The sequence below is a fragment of the Epargyreus clarus genome, unplaced genomic scaffold (assembly GCF_041222505.1).
Source record: "Epargyreus clarus isolate Ecla_fem2 unplaced genomic scaffold, WU_Ecla_fem_2.2 ptg000005l, whole genome shotgun sequence".
NCBI classification, from domain to species: Eukaryota; Metazoa; Arthropoda; class Insecta; order Lepidoptera; family Hesperiidae; genus Epargyreus; species Epargyreus clarus.
Genome location: NW_027332213.1, coordinates 10,870,456 through 10,887,549, shown reverse-complemented (window position 1 = coordinate 10,887,549; position 17,094 = coordinate 10,870,456). Strand labels below are relative to the sequence as shown.

Sequence of the window (17,094 nt, the reverse complement as noted above, 5' to 3'; positions counted from 1 at the left end):
ATTGTATGGACTTTAAGATACATTTTCAATTAACTGGTACAACCTTACATAGTACAAATGGTTATTGTAGGGCAGCTATGGTAATGATTCTTTTTATATAGTTATTTTACGCTAACTATGATTTTTAGGTAGAGGTATTTTTGGTGATTTCCGGGACACCATTTTTCCATACAGATATCTACATTCAAAGTTCTTTTGTACCGGTAAAATATGTTATACAGATCCAGATTAAATATGATACCTAATTGAACGAACAATGCTTAAAACTCATCTATTCTGTAAATTATAAAATTAAAGGAACTTATGATATGTATCTGGAGTCGAAGTAAAGTCCTATGTAGTATTTTTTGTACTTTTAAATAGATATATCTATCTAGAAAAAAATTAAAGCCAATTATACATTTACAGTATAATAAAAGAAGTCTAGCTAAGCTCGCCTTTACAGAATTGATTATACCCTTTAAGCACCTATTGATCTGTGGCGCCGGCTTATCGGCAACGATAAATCAGATTAAGTCGATTGTTCAGAAATCTCATGTTTAAACAATATTAAGCGCGGTCAGTCCTTGGATGTTTGACAGTTAAGAGTATTTTTCTAACGTATTTATTGCTTGAAACGGTGTTCAAGAATCGGTCCCGATTTTATTAGGAGACGGATAATAAACATTATTTGAAGTATTACGATGTTTTAAAATTCAATGTGATGTTAGGTTAGAGACTAATCTGCGTTTTCGAAGGTACAAATGAATACGAACCTAAAAATTTAGCTACTGAAACAGCAAGAATAATCCCATCCATTTTTTACGTAATAGAAGTAGCAAACAAGGTTTACATAGATAGAATATAATCAAACCCCAAATAGAATTTGACCCTATATGAGATGGATCACAGGTCCGAGGCCACCTTTGAAGACAAGTTGTAAATATAGAGTGACTCACATTACGCTTAAATTAATTAAAAAAATGCCTTTCTCTATTCTTTAAACCAGACCTCACTAGAGTTATAACACTGCTTTTGTCAGGCAATCAAACTATGGATTCTATCACATTTCGTATTGCTTATAATATTAGAAAAAATCTTAATACCTACACAAATTTAAGACATACTTAAGTAAAAGAAAACTCACCATTCAAGTTAATATAATGAGATGCTAATCGTAAGTGTAAAGGATGCGAGTTTGAACAAACATAGTGTCGTAAAATTACGCAAACATAGCAAGTATGTACAAATTTATTTAAACAAAAATGGCAATTGACAGTGAAACCGTTACTGGAGGCGGCTCCGTCGCGTGTGACGTAACCAATAGAGCCTCTCCGCCTTAAGGTCTGTCTACGTTGGGAGTTCTTGACGAGAAAATAAGCGCGATGTCTCATGGCGGCACTGTTTGTCTTACTAGTTGCTAGAGTGTCGTGTTTTTTAATTGTAAAAATAAATCTATGTAGATGTAGTATAATCATGAAAATCGATAACATCTAGAAATTTCTTATATTTGGATCCACGCTATAGCTCTCTACTAATATTACTTCTTAAAGTAGTGATTTGTAACATTCAATCATTTGGTCCCTGTTACCGCTACTAATAAAATTGGTCTATGGAATTATTTATGTACCCCTTTAATCTTAGTAATTACTTTAAATAAGGCAAGGCAAGCCTAGGTACTACAACAATAATATAAGCATGCAGAGTGCTGCAGCTTGTGAAGTTGTCCTGCGGTTAGTGTAGAATATCTGATGTACAAAGTTAGGCCAAAATGGACGCGGTCGGCAGCCAGATGGGACACCGCTAGATGGGTAAATTTCATGCAAACTTTAGCGCTTCATAAGATGCGTGAAGCAGTCGGAATTGTTATTATGGTATAGTCAATAAATCAGGTCTTAGACGTTGAAAGCGATTTAAAAACATTCAAATTTGGTTGGCAACTAACCGTGCCTCCTTCCATCAATTTGGGGTTGCTTACAGATATCGTTGGGCTGCAGTAGTCATTATTAAATCTGATAGTAATCAAATCGGTAGCATATAATATTGATCGTTCTTCAAAATACTAATAGGTATATAATATGAAACGAGAACATTGTGTAAATCTTAGGATTTTTCATAATTGAAAATGTTATGTGACTAATTCTACCATAAGATCTTTTAGTACCTACCTACTTGTACTAGGTTTTAATAATGATGACTGTTATAATTAAATGCTGATTTTGGAAGTAAAACAAGATAAAATCCAGGAGCCTATTTAAATTCTAGCGGAAAAAGTATTTTATTATTGGACTTCGATACGGTTCATAAGATTGGGAATTTAGGACGTAATAAAACACCCGACACTCATCGGCTTCAAGACAATGAGTCCTTGACTGTCTGGAAACTGGGGAATAGGCAACCAAGTTGGTTGCCTATTTCCCAAATTAGCCTAGTCATTTCATATTTTTTTTATAATATAGGAGTAGCAGACGAGCATGCAGTCCACCTGTTGGTAAGTGGCTACTACCGCGCCTGGACATTTGCGTCCCCAGATTGGATTAGATATTCCTACCTGAGATCAGCCACAGATGCGCCGCTACCCTTGAGGACTAAGCTGGAACGCCTCGGAAAGCTATGTATGTCCCCTTCAAACCAGAACAGAGCAGAAAATTCTGCTGTTATTAGGAAATAGGTGTGGCGGTGGTGCCCACGGCGCCGAGCCATAAAGGGTTCAAAATATTTTATCTATTCCACCACCTTCAAAGAATTTTATCTATTTTTCATAATTGCTTTTATTTTCAAAATTTACTATAATCCAATGATATTAGTAAATCACTAATCCAGAATACCTAAGATTTATGGCTGTTCAACATATTATTTTACAGAACATACCTACTACTAATAAATCTTACAAGTCTAATTGTGACATGTCGCCGTGTCGCAAGTATGAAACGTTCAATATGGACACGCCTTAACCGCCATGACGTATCCGTCCGGTGTCTATGTTTATATCCACTGACAAGATACCATATGGTGGTTTGGTTTGTATTTTAATAGATCACTTCGATACTATACGTATACGATACTGATATTTTAAAACAAATTTAATAGAAAAATCTTCATACGTGGAAAATTGTCGTATTATTACGACACCTGTTTTTTCGACGTTTTATGTTGAAATTTGACTTTTATGCCAAACTAAGTTTACGTCATATCCGGTAAAATCTACTTCACTGATTGAATGGAGTTGACAGACGGACGGATTGCCAGACACGTGAGTTAAAAAAGTTGGTTTAGTTAAATATAGATTTTTTTTATGAAAGTAGTTAACGGGACCAGTCTGGCTGATGTTACGTACCCATAGACTTATATAAACAATTTGTACCAAAAATGAAACTAAGAAGATAGGTAATAGCACTCTTTGTCACTCTACTCTAGAGGAACTTCTGATAAAAAATTCTGCCTTAAAATACTACTATTAAGTACTGCTGCGTTCTGAGTTGAATAGTGTGGACACTGTGATATTCGTCTGAAGATACGCGCGTTGCTTTCTTTAAGGCCTCTCAGAGTTAATGGTAAAAAAAAGAAAAATAGAACCAATGTATCATCTATTGTAAGGGTATATTTTCATTACAATACTTTTTAAATTATTTTATATTAATAAGAGTCCATTTAATTGCTGGTGAGTAGCAATCTAGCGGGAAACTATATAAAAATAAATTATATTGATTAGGGAATAACATGTCATGAAATGGATTATTAGAGAAAATATCGAATAGAGCTATTATTGAATCTTTTGTATATATATTTTTTTATTATATAGGAGTAGCAAACAAGCATGCAGTCCACCTGATGGTAAGTGGTTACTGCCGCCCATGGACACCTGTAATCAACCCCAGATAGGATTACATATTCCTACCTGAGGTCGGCTACAGCTGCGCCGCTACCCTTGAGGTCTAAGCTGGAACGCCTTTGAAAAGTCTGTCTCCCTTACCACACCCTTCAAATAGGAACACAGCAGCGTTTAACACTGCTGTTATTAGGTAGATATAGGTGTGGCGGTGCCGCCGGAGTTGAACCACAAAGGGTTCTACCACCTTCAAACTATCATACATAACTACCATACTACCATATAAAATAGTATTTCAGGAATAATCACTTCTAATTAAGTATTATTAAACAACATTTAAAATATACCTCTAAATTCCATCTAAAAACTGAAATATCTATTTAAAATACGCCCAAACGGCCCATGAGACGCCATATGTTGTCAAGACGATGACTCAATACATTTAGTACGTACTGTAAACATCGGGCCAGCGGAGACAAAACGTGTTTTTGTCGTTACTGGGTTATGTTTGATGTTCTCAACCTACTAAGCATAGCTTTGGTTCTAGTAAAAAAACCATCTATAGGCAGTCCAGATAATTTTGGCTAAAATATCCAATATATATTTGAGAATAGAAAGGATCACGAAAGCGAGGAAGATTTCTGACCGTATTAGTGCTATTAGGTAGCCTTTGTGGTTCGATTCCAAGCATCACTGCTTCACCGATTTCTAAAACAATAGCAGTATTAAGTGTTGCTGTGATCCAGTTTGAAATTTGTGGTAATACATATTTATTGGAGGCCTCCATGTCCATGGAAAGCGGAAGCCACTTGGTAGACTGATGGTAGACTACCATCGGGTAGAAAGGCGCAAAAAAAAATATCAGCGTCGTCACCAATACATTGCTAATTTAAAAGTGAACTACTTTTGCACCATTTTTAAACACTTCCATGTCGGAGGACTTAGTGTAAAAGTAAAGTTCCGTTTAAAACAAATTATGAGAAAGTTTAATATTTTATTAAGTACAAATTAGATTTATATTATAAATTAGCTGTGCCCCGCGGTTTCACCCGCGTTAAAAAGAAATCTAACAATATCATAAACAAAAAATTCGTCAAGACTAAATGTGCCTCCCGGGGCCATAATTTGATTTCAAGGTCTTCCTTTAGGCTATCCACGTAAACATAAGTAGCCTAAGTTACTCCTTATTACATCAGCTACCTGCCAATAAAAGTCCCATCACAATCGAAGGAAGAAGAACAAACAGACAGACAGAAAAATATTGTAAAAAATGTTATTTTGGTGTATGTACCGTATGTATATTCGTGGATGTAGTAAACAGCGGTTATTTCAATATTAAAAATAGACACTCCAATTTAATTCATATGTATAGATTTCACAACACCTGTTTTTACAAAAGCTTGAATTTTTTTCTTAGACTTATTTTTAATCTCTTTCTCTTTTGTACTTTTCATACCATTGTCATATAAATTAATTTTTATTCAAGATGACTCTTTTTATTTCATTAGAACTTTGATTTATTTTGCAGATAGATTTTTTTACTTTTTAGAATAGGAATTTGAATAGGGCCTCTATCTTTTTATTCATAGTAAAAATAATAATGTTAACTCCAATTGAAGGAATATTCAGGTAAATATAATGCATAAAATAAAAAAAATCTTATTGTCTATCCAATACTTTGTATTTTTTAAATCCACAAAGAATTTTTATTAAGACTAGACTAAAAATCGAAATGCTCTACATATTTGTACAAATGCTTAAAAGCTCCATAAAGAACTTAGGCTATAAAATCGGATTAGGCGATGCAGTTTCGAAAAACGAACAAAACTAGTTCCATAGCGTTGCACCCGTCACCCGTCACTCAGGCTAAACTAAAGATTATTTCGCTCGAGCGGCGCCAATCCCACCCTTCCCCCATTGGTGAATTCAAAAACGAATTCCAATTTTATCCGTTCCCCTTCGAAATTTACCGGACGAATAATAATCGGCGTTCGTTTTTTAAACGGTCTTCGAATGTTCGAATATAATAATAAATATAAGGCTCTTTTCGCACTTTATAACATAGGATGGAATTCACTTTGAGCATTATTATTATTGATAGGAATTTTTGTTGATTTGAGTTTTATAATTTAAGTTATTATTTATTGAATAACTTAATAACGATGTAAATATTAATCAAGAGTAACCTACTCTATTTAAAGTTGATAGGAATTATCTTAAAAAAGCTTGTAGAGTCAGTGGGCCTGCAGTCCAATCTAATATTAGAAGGTTTGGTTTTTTTTTAAATAATAATATAGGGGTAGCAGACGAGCATACACTCCACCTGATGGTAAGTGGCTACTGCCACCCATGGACATCTGTAATCAACCCCAGATAGGATTAGATATTCCTACCTGAGGTCGGCCACAGATGTGTGGGCCACAGACTTGGCTTTACATTATTTTGTTTATCCATAATTGTTTTTATATTTTGAAATTTTAACATACGAATATCTAATGTATTGCAGGCAGCAATAGTTTAGTGGCTTAAACCACGACCGATTCATTAAAGTCCACAAACTTACAGTGAAACTGAAAATCTAATTTATTAACTATATTTAATTTCTATCTACTAAAAAGAAACGGCAACAAATTAGTTAACGTTAGGTTAGGTTAGGTTAGACACACACTCACACACACACACACACACACTCTCGCACAAACGCACAGTGGCTATATCAAACTTTGTTATTGTTTTCTACATATATTATTAGTTGATTCAATTGTATTCTAGGAGGTTTGTGCGGGGTACCCAGTAATACGAGTTGTACTCAGTACAGGGGCCCTGGCAACGCTTTGTAAAGTAATTGTGAATCAATAAATAATTTTTCATTATCATTTTCATCACGTTGGTCTAGCAACGTGATAGACTTTGATGAACACTTTACGTTCCAGTGCTAGGGCCGAATTTAAGGGAGGGCAACCGGGGCGGCAGCCCCGGGGCCTCCACAAAAGAGGGGCCCCCAAAATAGAGACGTCGGATATATATTTTTTTAAATCCGACTAGTAAACACTATCTAGTAAAAAAATATATATACCTTTTCCTTTTATATTTTTTTTTGCTGTTTTACCTTTATCTACAGTACTTTGTACAAACATGAATACTAGAAGAATCTATCTACCTGCGTTTCACAATAAAATATTTATTGAAAAACTGAACTGAAAAAATTGTTCATTTTATTCGGGAAATAATTTTGGGCCATGGGGCCTCCACTCCATTGTTGCCCCAAGGCCTCTAGACCTCTAAACCCGGCCCTGTCCAGTGCCACACCTATCTTTGCCTAATAATACCAGCCAAGTGCTGCTGTGTTCTGGTTTGAAGGATTTATTAAGACAGACGCAGAGGAGGCATTCCCACTCAGCCCTTAGGTGTAGCAACGCATCTGTGGCCGACGTAAGGTGTTACTCTAACCCTGTCAATTGATTACAGATGTCCTTTACTGGTAGTTGTCATGGGATATTCGTTTTTCTCTCTAATATGTCGTCTCCGTATTACTATCTATTGGAAGTTAATAAACACATCCCTATTAAAATAATTTAGTTCCTTTTATGCTCACTGGCGGCGCTGCTACTTTATGTTTATCTGTGCTCTTATTCTTTTGACAACTTCACTCTGTTGTAACTAACGCGCAATAAACCGTTTTTTGTTCAATCTATTTTCGGTGTTAATTATTTATATTCCAAGAGGTTATGGGCCGTCCCGTATGCCTAAAATAGATCCGTACGAACAATTATTTATGCAGTAAATATCAGTAAAGTAATTCGCGGTAATTTCCGACATGAATATGTCTAACCTACATATTGAAAAACTCGCCGGGCGAGAAAACTATTCCACGTGGAAGTTTGCAGTTCGATCATATCTTGAACATGAAGATTTGTGGGAGTGTGTTGATTCTACTGGTCAAGTAGATCCTAAGAAAGACATAAAGGCCAAGTCAAAGATAATTTTGCTAGTGGAACCGATAAATTATGTCCACATCGAAAATGCAAAGTCATCTCGTGAGGTATGGAAAAACCTTCAAAATGCTTTCGAGGACTCCGGGCTATCAAGAAAAGTCGGTTTATTAAAAGATTTGATCAACACAACATTGGATAATTGTGTTAGCATCGAGGAATATGTTAATAAAATTATGAGTACCGCATACAAATTACGAAATATTGGTTTCGAAGTTGGAGACGAATGGCTAGGAACACTCATGCTGGCAGGTTTACCGGATAATTATAAACCGATGATAATGGGTTTAGAAAGTTCTAGCATTAAAATTTCGTCAGATTTTGTCAAGACAAAGCTTCTACAGGAGGTGAAAGTTTCTGAGTCTTCAGCGTTCCTTACAAAGCACAAAAACAACTTTAATACCTCTAATAAACACCCTAAAATAAAAGGAAAAGGCCCACGTTGCTACAATTGCAACAAATATGGACATTATAAAAATCAGTGCACTTTGAAGAACAATAGTCAAAATAGTTTTTCAGCAATTTTTTCAGCTTACAACAAAATAAATATAGATGACTGGTACATCGACTCAGGTGCAACAATGCATATGACAAGACGCTCAGACTGGATGTACGATCTGCAGCCATGTCCAATAGACAAAATAATGGTGGCGAATAGTAATGCTGTCTCCGTGCAGAACATGGGTAAAGTAAATATTCAGACCAATGTATGTAAAGATGTGCATCAGATCCAGGTGAGAAATGTTTTATTTATTCCTGAGTTGAGTGCAAACTTGTTATCAGTCAGTCAATTAACTAAAAATGGTTGTAAACTAGAGTTCACTGACATGGGTTGTAATATATATAATGCCAATAAGATTCTCATAGCAACTGCAAAACTGTCTGATAATATGTATAAGCTCGATACTATTACTGGGAATGCTTATGCTGTAACTTGTGAGAGTAACACAAATATAATTACTTGGCATAAAAGAATGGGTCATTTAAATATGTCAGATGTAAAGAGGTTAGAGTCATGTGCTGAGGGTATAAAAATCACTAATAAAGAAGTTGATTCTGTCTGTATACCATGTTGTGAAGCAAAACAAACACGACTACCTTTTCCTCATTCCGGTTCTAGAGCAAAAGCATTGCTCGAGATAATACACACTGATCTATGTGGTTCGATGGAGACATCATCAGCTGGTGGTGCGAAGTACTTCGTAACTTTCATAGATGATTACTCCAGAAAAGTATATGTGTATTTTCTAAAGAATAAAATGGATATTAAGTCAGTGTTTCAAAAATTTAAGGAAGAAGTAGAAAATGAGTTAGAAAAGAAAATTAAGATAGTAAGAAGTGACAACGGTAAAGAATATTGTAATAAGGATTTTTCTGATTTTCTAGCAGCTTCTGGCATCAAACATCAAACCAGCACACCGTATACGCCTGAGCAGAATGGTCTGGCAGAACGTATGAATAGGACTTTGGTGGAGCGTGCCAAATGTATGCTTTTCGAAGCAAATTTGAAGAAAACTTATTGGGCTGAGGCAGTAGCGACTGCAGCTTATGTTATTAATAGATCCCCATCACGAGTTTTGGCTGAGGTAACACCTTATGAAAAATGGACTGGTAAGAAACCAAATATTTCACATTTAAAGATTTTTGGTTGCAAAGCCATGGTACATGTTCCAAAGCAGAATCGTTTAAAATGGGATCGTAAGTCACGTGAATTAATTTTTGTGGGGTACTGTGACAACACAAAGGGATACAGAGTGTATGATACTATTAATAAAAAAATGATAATTAGTAGAGATGTAATTTTCATTGAAAACACGGTGAATGTTGATAATATCACACAAGAAAATGTATCTATCCCACAGCATGTTTCAGTCACACTAAACTCAAACACAAACAATAGTTCTAACTCATATAATTGTATAAAAGAAGATGATGAAACAGCATCTGTCGGTGAGAGCTTACAAAGAAATACATCAAATATTACTTTGTCACCCACAAGCGCTGATGCATCATTTGACAGTTGTAACACTAACAGAAATGATGATGAAACATATTACCCTAGTGAGAATGATGAGAGTGAAAACAATGACAGTTTCGATAGAAACATCACTTTGAGGTCACATCAAAAAGGTAATAATTTTATGTGCATTATGAAAATTTCAGATCCGTTAACTGTTGATGAAGCCTTATCATCTACTAATGCTAAACATTGGAAGGATGCAATGGATGAAGAGTATAAGTGCTTATTGAAAAACAATACGTGGGAATTGACTGATCTACCAAGTAATAAACATCCTAGACCATGTAAATGGGTTTTTAAGACTAAAATAAATGAAAATGGACATATAGTAAAATACAAGGCACGGCTTGTTATAAAAGGATGTTCACAAAAACCAGGAATTGATTATACTGAAGTATTTTCACCAGTGGTAAGATTTGCTTCTTTAAGATATTTGTTTGGCTTAGCAGTTAAATATGATTTGGATATATGTCAAATGGATGCTGAATCAGCTTTTCTTCAAGGTGACATAGAAGAGGAGATTTATATGGTGCAACCCCCTTTATATAAATATGGTAACAAAGTTTGTCGACTTAAAAAATCTTTATATGGATTAAAACAGGCTAGTCGGCAGTGGAATAAGAAACTTGATTTTTCACTTAAAGAAATGGGGCTATTACAGTCTAAATTAGATCCCTGTATATATTATAAAATAGACAATAGTAACTTGATTTTTCTAGCTATCTATGTTGATGATTTAGTATTGTTTACAAATAGTCAAGAGTCAAAATTATATATAAAAGAAGAGTTACACAAGAAATTTAAAATGAAGGATATTGGCGAGCTTTGTTATTGTCTTGGTATACATGTAGAAAGAGACAGGAAGAGAAGCATTATATATTTGGACCAAAAGAAATACATACAAGAAGTATTACAAAGATATGGAATGTCTGATTGTAAAACTGTTAAAACCCCAATAGATATAAATTAAAAGTTACAAGAAAACTCAGAAGAAACAATAAGTTTTGCTATTAATATGTTAAGCAAATATAATAATAAACCTGAATTAAAACATTGGGTCGCTCTCAAGAGAGTCATGCGTTACTTAAAAGGTACTCAAGATTATAGACTGAGTTATAGACGGAACTCAAATGAAGCTATGACTCATGGTTACTGTGATGCAGACTGGGCTAGCTCAGAGGATGATCGGCGCTCCTGCACAGGGTACACGTTCTTGTTTCAGGGAGGAACAATCAGCTGGAACTCCAGACGTCAACCTACTGTTGCCCTATCCACTACAGAGGCAGAATATATGTCTCTGGCCTCATGTGTACAAGAAGCTTTGTGGTTAAAGCAGTTCCAAGAAACTTTTTGGCCACAACTCAAGAATGAATCTATGCTTATTTACAGTGATAATCAAAGTTCTATCAAACTTTCAGGTACTGATGGTTATCATTGTAGGACCAAGCACATTGATGTGAGGCACCATTTTGTTCGAGACAATGTACTAGGAGGTGCCATTGATGTTCGATACATACAGACGGATGAAATGGTTGCAGATGCCCTCACCAAAGCAACGTCACACACCAAATTGGCTTACTGTGCAGCGAAGATGGGATTATGTTTAAGGGAGGATATTGGAAGTTAATAAACACATCCCTATTAAAATAATTTAGTTCCTTTTATGCTCACTGGCGGCGCTGCTACTTTATGTTTATCTGTGCTCTTATTCTTTTGACAACTTCACTCTGTTGTAACTAACGCGCAATAAACCGTTTTTTGTTCAATCTATTTTCGGTGTTAATTATTTATATTCCAAGACTATCCCACTGCTGGAATCGGTTTCACCGCGGTGCTTAAGTGAGAATGATAGCTAATTGCTTCTGTAATATAATTCTCTATAACCCTTGTTCATTAGTAGAACTGTAAAGAGCCAATGATGATCATGGTTGAGGCCTATGCAAAGCTGTGGACTTATATGAGCTATCATAATTAAATGTTACAGTTGTGAGATGTAGTTAGATAGATAGATAGAATATATACTCTTTATTGCACACTTACAGTTAAATTTACAATAAACAATATACACAGGTCAAGTAGTATGCATTAGTAGTTATATAATATTTAAAATAAAATAGAATGCTGTAATAAGTAAAAAATCGCATTCATCTGATGATCAGATGCTTCATATATACAAAACAAATTATTTACAAGTTGTATTATTACCTTTATGAATGAATATGTATTGTATTGTAACTACATACTCAGTAACAAATAGGTAGGTAAATTTAGTAACAAAATTATTTAATAGCTCTACTGAATAATTATATAACTATGTATTTATGTATGTATGTATGTCCTATTCCCAGTTGTGGGAATAGGACATATAAGGAGGACTCTTTTCTTAAGAAGTCTTTAGAAGAATTCTTTAGAAGTTCTTAAGAAGTCCTTAAAAAATAAAAGTTTGTAATGAAACAAAAGATTCAATTACAATTTTCAAAATAGGGAAGTTATAATAAATAACAATATTAAAATGCAAATTTTAATATAACTAGCTGACCCGGCAAACGTTGTGTTGCAATATAAATAAAAAAAAAATGTTAAGGGTGAACAACCCTTGTCACTTAGGGGTATGAAAAATAGATAGTAGCTGATTCTCAGACCTACTGAATATGCGTAAAGAATTTGGTGAAAATCGGTAAAGCCGTTTTGGAGGAGTACGGTAACTAACATTGTGACACGAGAATTTTATGTATAAAACAATATCAAGTGGAAGCTGATATAGAAAAGAAGAAAGCCTGGGAGATTACAAGTATGATGACTGATGACCTAAACTCAAAATTCCAAACTATTTTTTTAAAAAAATATTCATGTATCTAGAAGTTTTCTTAAATGTAATCTTCCACCAGTTGGGAAGGTGTTTCGCTATGGAGAAGAAGTGTAAGAAACCTGGTCAAAATACTAGGATCTCAAAACAAAAATAAAAATGGCATGCAACCGGTCAGAATGCCAAAAGCCAATGTCCAAAAGCCAACACTTATTGGTAACAAGGCGGTGGACAATAGTAAATAAAAAGAAAAAAGATCCTTAAGAAAATAAATTAAATGTCTCTTGTTCCTGAATCTTGTGATTTTTTATATATTTTTATATATATATATATATATATATTTTTTTTATATATAATATAGGAGTAGCAGACGAGCATGCAGTCCACCTGATGGTAAGTGGCTACTGCCGCCCATGGACATCTGTAATCAACCCCAGATAAGATTAGATATTCCTACCTAAGGTCGGCCACAGATGCGCTGCTACCCCTGAGGACTAAGCTGAAACGCCTCGGAAAAGTCTGTCTCCCTTACCACACCCTTCAAACCGGAACACAGCAGCGCTTAACACTGCTGTTATTAGGTAGAAATAGTTGTGGCGGTGGTGCCGCCGGAGTCGAACCACAACGGGTTCTACCACCTTCATATATATATGACAACTGCCACCCATAAATACCTGTAATTATCTTCAGATAGGATAATAGTCCTATCTGAGATCAGTCACAGATGCGTTTTATCTCTGAGGACTAAGTTGGAACGCCTCAGATAAGTATGTCTTCCATACCATACCTTTCAAATCGGGACACAGCAGAGCTTAACACTGATGTTGTAAGTCAGAACAAGGTATGGCGGTGGTGCCTCCGAAGTCGAACCACAAAGGGTGGTACTAACTATTATTTATTTTTATAATATAAAACTACTAAACGAGCACCTAGTCGACCGTCCATAGACTAATTAACCACCAAATAAATAATAATAACTACTTAGTTAATAACATCTATAATTAAGAAAGCTGAATATATAAATATTACTCTATATTACATCTGTCAAGTCCTATGAGTAAATTTATGAAAAAAAAATCGCATAATACGAATAATATTAATTAGATTTTACTATATAGAATTATCACTGTGCTAGGACAGTCCATTAAAATATTTAAAAGTGGCCAACTGAAATGTATTCATTAATCGTATTATTTTTAAATTAAATTTTGCACCATGCAAAATATATTCATTAAATTTAAAATATCTCATTGAGATTAATTAAAAACAAGTGTCACAAGTGTGTTAATGTCCAGTTATGTTTGACCTCTCCTTCATAAGCGCAACCGTACATTAAGAAGGTCCAATTAAAATGGTTAAATTTACAGTATTTTGAAACGATTTTACAAAGTTTTCTCTAAAGCTTTATAGTAGTATATTAATTACCTAATTCATTTATAAGCTTGAAAGCTCACTGTTGAATTGTATATCCAGTATCTTATTCTTGAAAAGAATATTGAGAATAAGACTTTTCTGTAATCCATAATCTGTCATAACTGCAATATATCGTTAAGGACATGCATATGTAAATATAAGATATAGATAAAAAACTATAAAAAAATGTTTAAGTTAAATTTTAGAAATATTAGTATTATTATATCAAGATACTTCGAGATCATCAGTTATATTTATAACGTAGCTGATGTGGAATCAGTAGAGTATGCATAAATGCTTATGGTAAGTTGGTTATGTAATTTAGATCACTCAATAGTTCAAAACGATTAAAATACCAATAAAAGCTTGAACTATTTCGGCACAATACTTAATACAAGTGCATTTAAGTTCCAGATGAATAGTGAATACGTCAGAGTAAGATGATTTGACACTTATCTGTCAAATATAGTATTGATTAGTTTGTTAAGCTGGTTAAGCTACTGATGCTACGAGATCTGTACATTATTTTACCTCATTCATTCCCTATAACTATCAAAGTAAGTTAAAAGACCAGACGTCGAAGTTATCTCTAAAATTTTCCCAAATATTTTGGTAAAAGCTCATCGCATAAGGGGAACAATAAAAACGTAATGGTTTCCCAGACGACGCGCGCAGCCCCGGCTACGTGAGTGTACTTAGGCGTTACTACTGGATCTCGATCGACGGCAAAACGGATCGAGATAGTAGCGCCATCTACTTTCCACAACGTTTTTCGTTTTGTTGTAAAAAGTAATAAAAATACTATTGTATTGTTTACCAACGTTAAATAGCATCCATTTATCGACAAACAAAAATTAAAGCAAAATGAAATGCCTCCAATACGTAAGGTGAAAAGGAAAATTTTAAATTATTGAGTATAGAAAAGATATAAACTTTGCACTAAAATATCTCTTCTAAAATACTTACCCCTCCTCCACATAAAATCGTTTAATGAAAAAGTATTGCCATAATGAAACATGATAAAATTAAATGTGCTCGTGTTGTTATTAATTTAATAAAAAAAGTATTTTTAGTATTTTATTATTTGGACTTGAGCCCTTGTTACACTTATATTAAAAAAAAATAACTATCAGTATAGATCATCAGTATAATTAAATAATTAAGTAAAATAATCAAATAGTTAAGCTAATAATGCTACAATAAGCTGAACAAGTTTAATGTAAAATGCTGTTATATAATCAGAATACAAGTACATAAACGCTCAGTAATCTCATATTACAACTACATAACCATTTTCCTCATCCAACAAAAGAGAGTTTTGTGCGACATCCAACGCCCATCCCGATCGAGTTACCATAGTAACCCGCGCCCCGAATCCGTTCAATCAAAATGCGCAAGTCCGAAGTCGGCGCAGGCGCACTGGAGGTGCCTTTGTGTCGGCCATTTTTATTGCTTTTTTTCATTAAAACCTTAAGACGAAAATATCCATTCATGAGGCCAGGTATAAGTTTCACGTTAACTTTTTTTTCTGACAAAAGGGATCGTGTTGCAAGCCAGCTACTTGTTACATAGGATTAACTTTAGACTAAATATGTTAAACACTTTTTGTAAAGCGTCTGGTAATGGGATTATATTTTTTTTGAATGTTTAACTATTTAGGTAAGAAGATTATGTTCAAATTGAATTTTAAAATATTTTTGTTTATATTTTATAATCCCTATTTTGGTTTCATTTTTTAAGTTTAATTGAGTATAATTTAAATAATTCCGTAGACATAATTAAAAAACATACGCGGACGATAATCTATCATTATTTTATATACTAAATAGGATTTCATTTGTATTGTTCAAATACACAACAAATTATATAAAAATCTGAAGCAAATCTGGAGAATCAAATAATCTACATGACCCCTATTCTCTTGTATGGCTAATTAGTAAAATTTAAGCGGAAAATTCAAAAATTCACAATTGTGTTATGACATTCGCATATTAGCTTATCAAAATTATTTTCTCTACATCATTTGAAAAACGTAGACATATTTAAAAAGACAATGGAACCGTATAAATTCAAAAAGAAACACAATTCTATTGTATGGAGCCTGAATCCTAGACGTAGCGATCCACTGCATCGTATATCTAGCGTTATCTTTGGCGAAATTAACGATTTTCTATTAGGTTACGTTTGTCACAGAAATAGTATCAAATTGACAATTATGTAAGAAGATGAATATATAAAACACCACTTACCTTACCGTCGTCCTCTTCGCAGCTGTAGTTATTGTGAAAAAAGGATAAAGAAAATTTTCTTCTGCTCTGCGCCATCGATAACGCGTCGACAGTGTCGACACAACCTCCCTCTGAGAGCTTATTCAAAGCTTCGGTCGGGGCTGTCATTGAAAAACCTAGAACCCTGTTTTATCGACATTTCCACTGCTTGGCTCACAGCGCCATCTCTAAGCGAATAGTCGAACTATCTCAACTTCGATATGAACCTTTTTATGGCCCGACCTTAGTAAAAAGTGTCAATTGTTTCCGCTAGGCGTCGCTACGTATTATCTTATATTCGTATTATACATGTATTTAATAACAGATTATCACAGTATCATTCTTACTTTTCCGTGTTTTTCTTGTAAGAAATTAAGTTTGTACAAGAATGTATTCTTATAAGATTTGCTAATATTAAAAATCGTAAAAAGCGACATCTATGAAATGTAGACGAAAGTTTTTAAGCAAGTACTATCGGTACAATACCAGTACGCTTTTGTTTACTGCTACACAAAGCACCGTGCCTGATTTTATGTACATGTAAGTTCATGTCTATTTGGGTAGGTGGCGCTACAAAGATTTTTATTTTTAGATACGAAATTATTACTAAAAATATATTAGTAAAATTGTAATTAATTAGCGTATCCTTAGTGATTGTTGTAAAAAAATCAAATGTATTAATCAGTTATGTATACGTAGTCTAAGACCCAACTGCGTAATTATTAGATACGTCTGTGTGAAGGTGAAAAATAATAATATATTATTTTACACATAAGTATTGATAGAGA

The 17,094-nt window shown here is 34.0% G+C and overlaps 1 long non-coding RNA gene across 1 annotated transcript in view; it reads right to left on the bottom strand.

Annotated features, from left to right (window-relative positions):
- Positions 1-16,409, bottom strand: part of LOC140742283 (uncharacterized) — a 35,196-nt gene extending 18,787 nt beyond the window's left edge. Inside the window, exon 1 of the long non-coding RNA XR_012102263.1 lies at positions 16,289-16,409. This is a non-coding gene — a long non-coding RNA (uncharacterized LOC140742283). The remainder of the gene's footprint in view (positions 1-16,288) is intronic.
- Between the last annotated feature and the right edge of the window lie 685 nt (positions 16,410-17,094).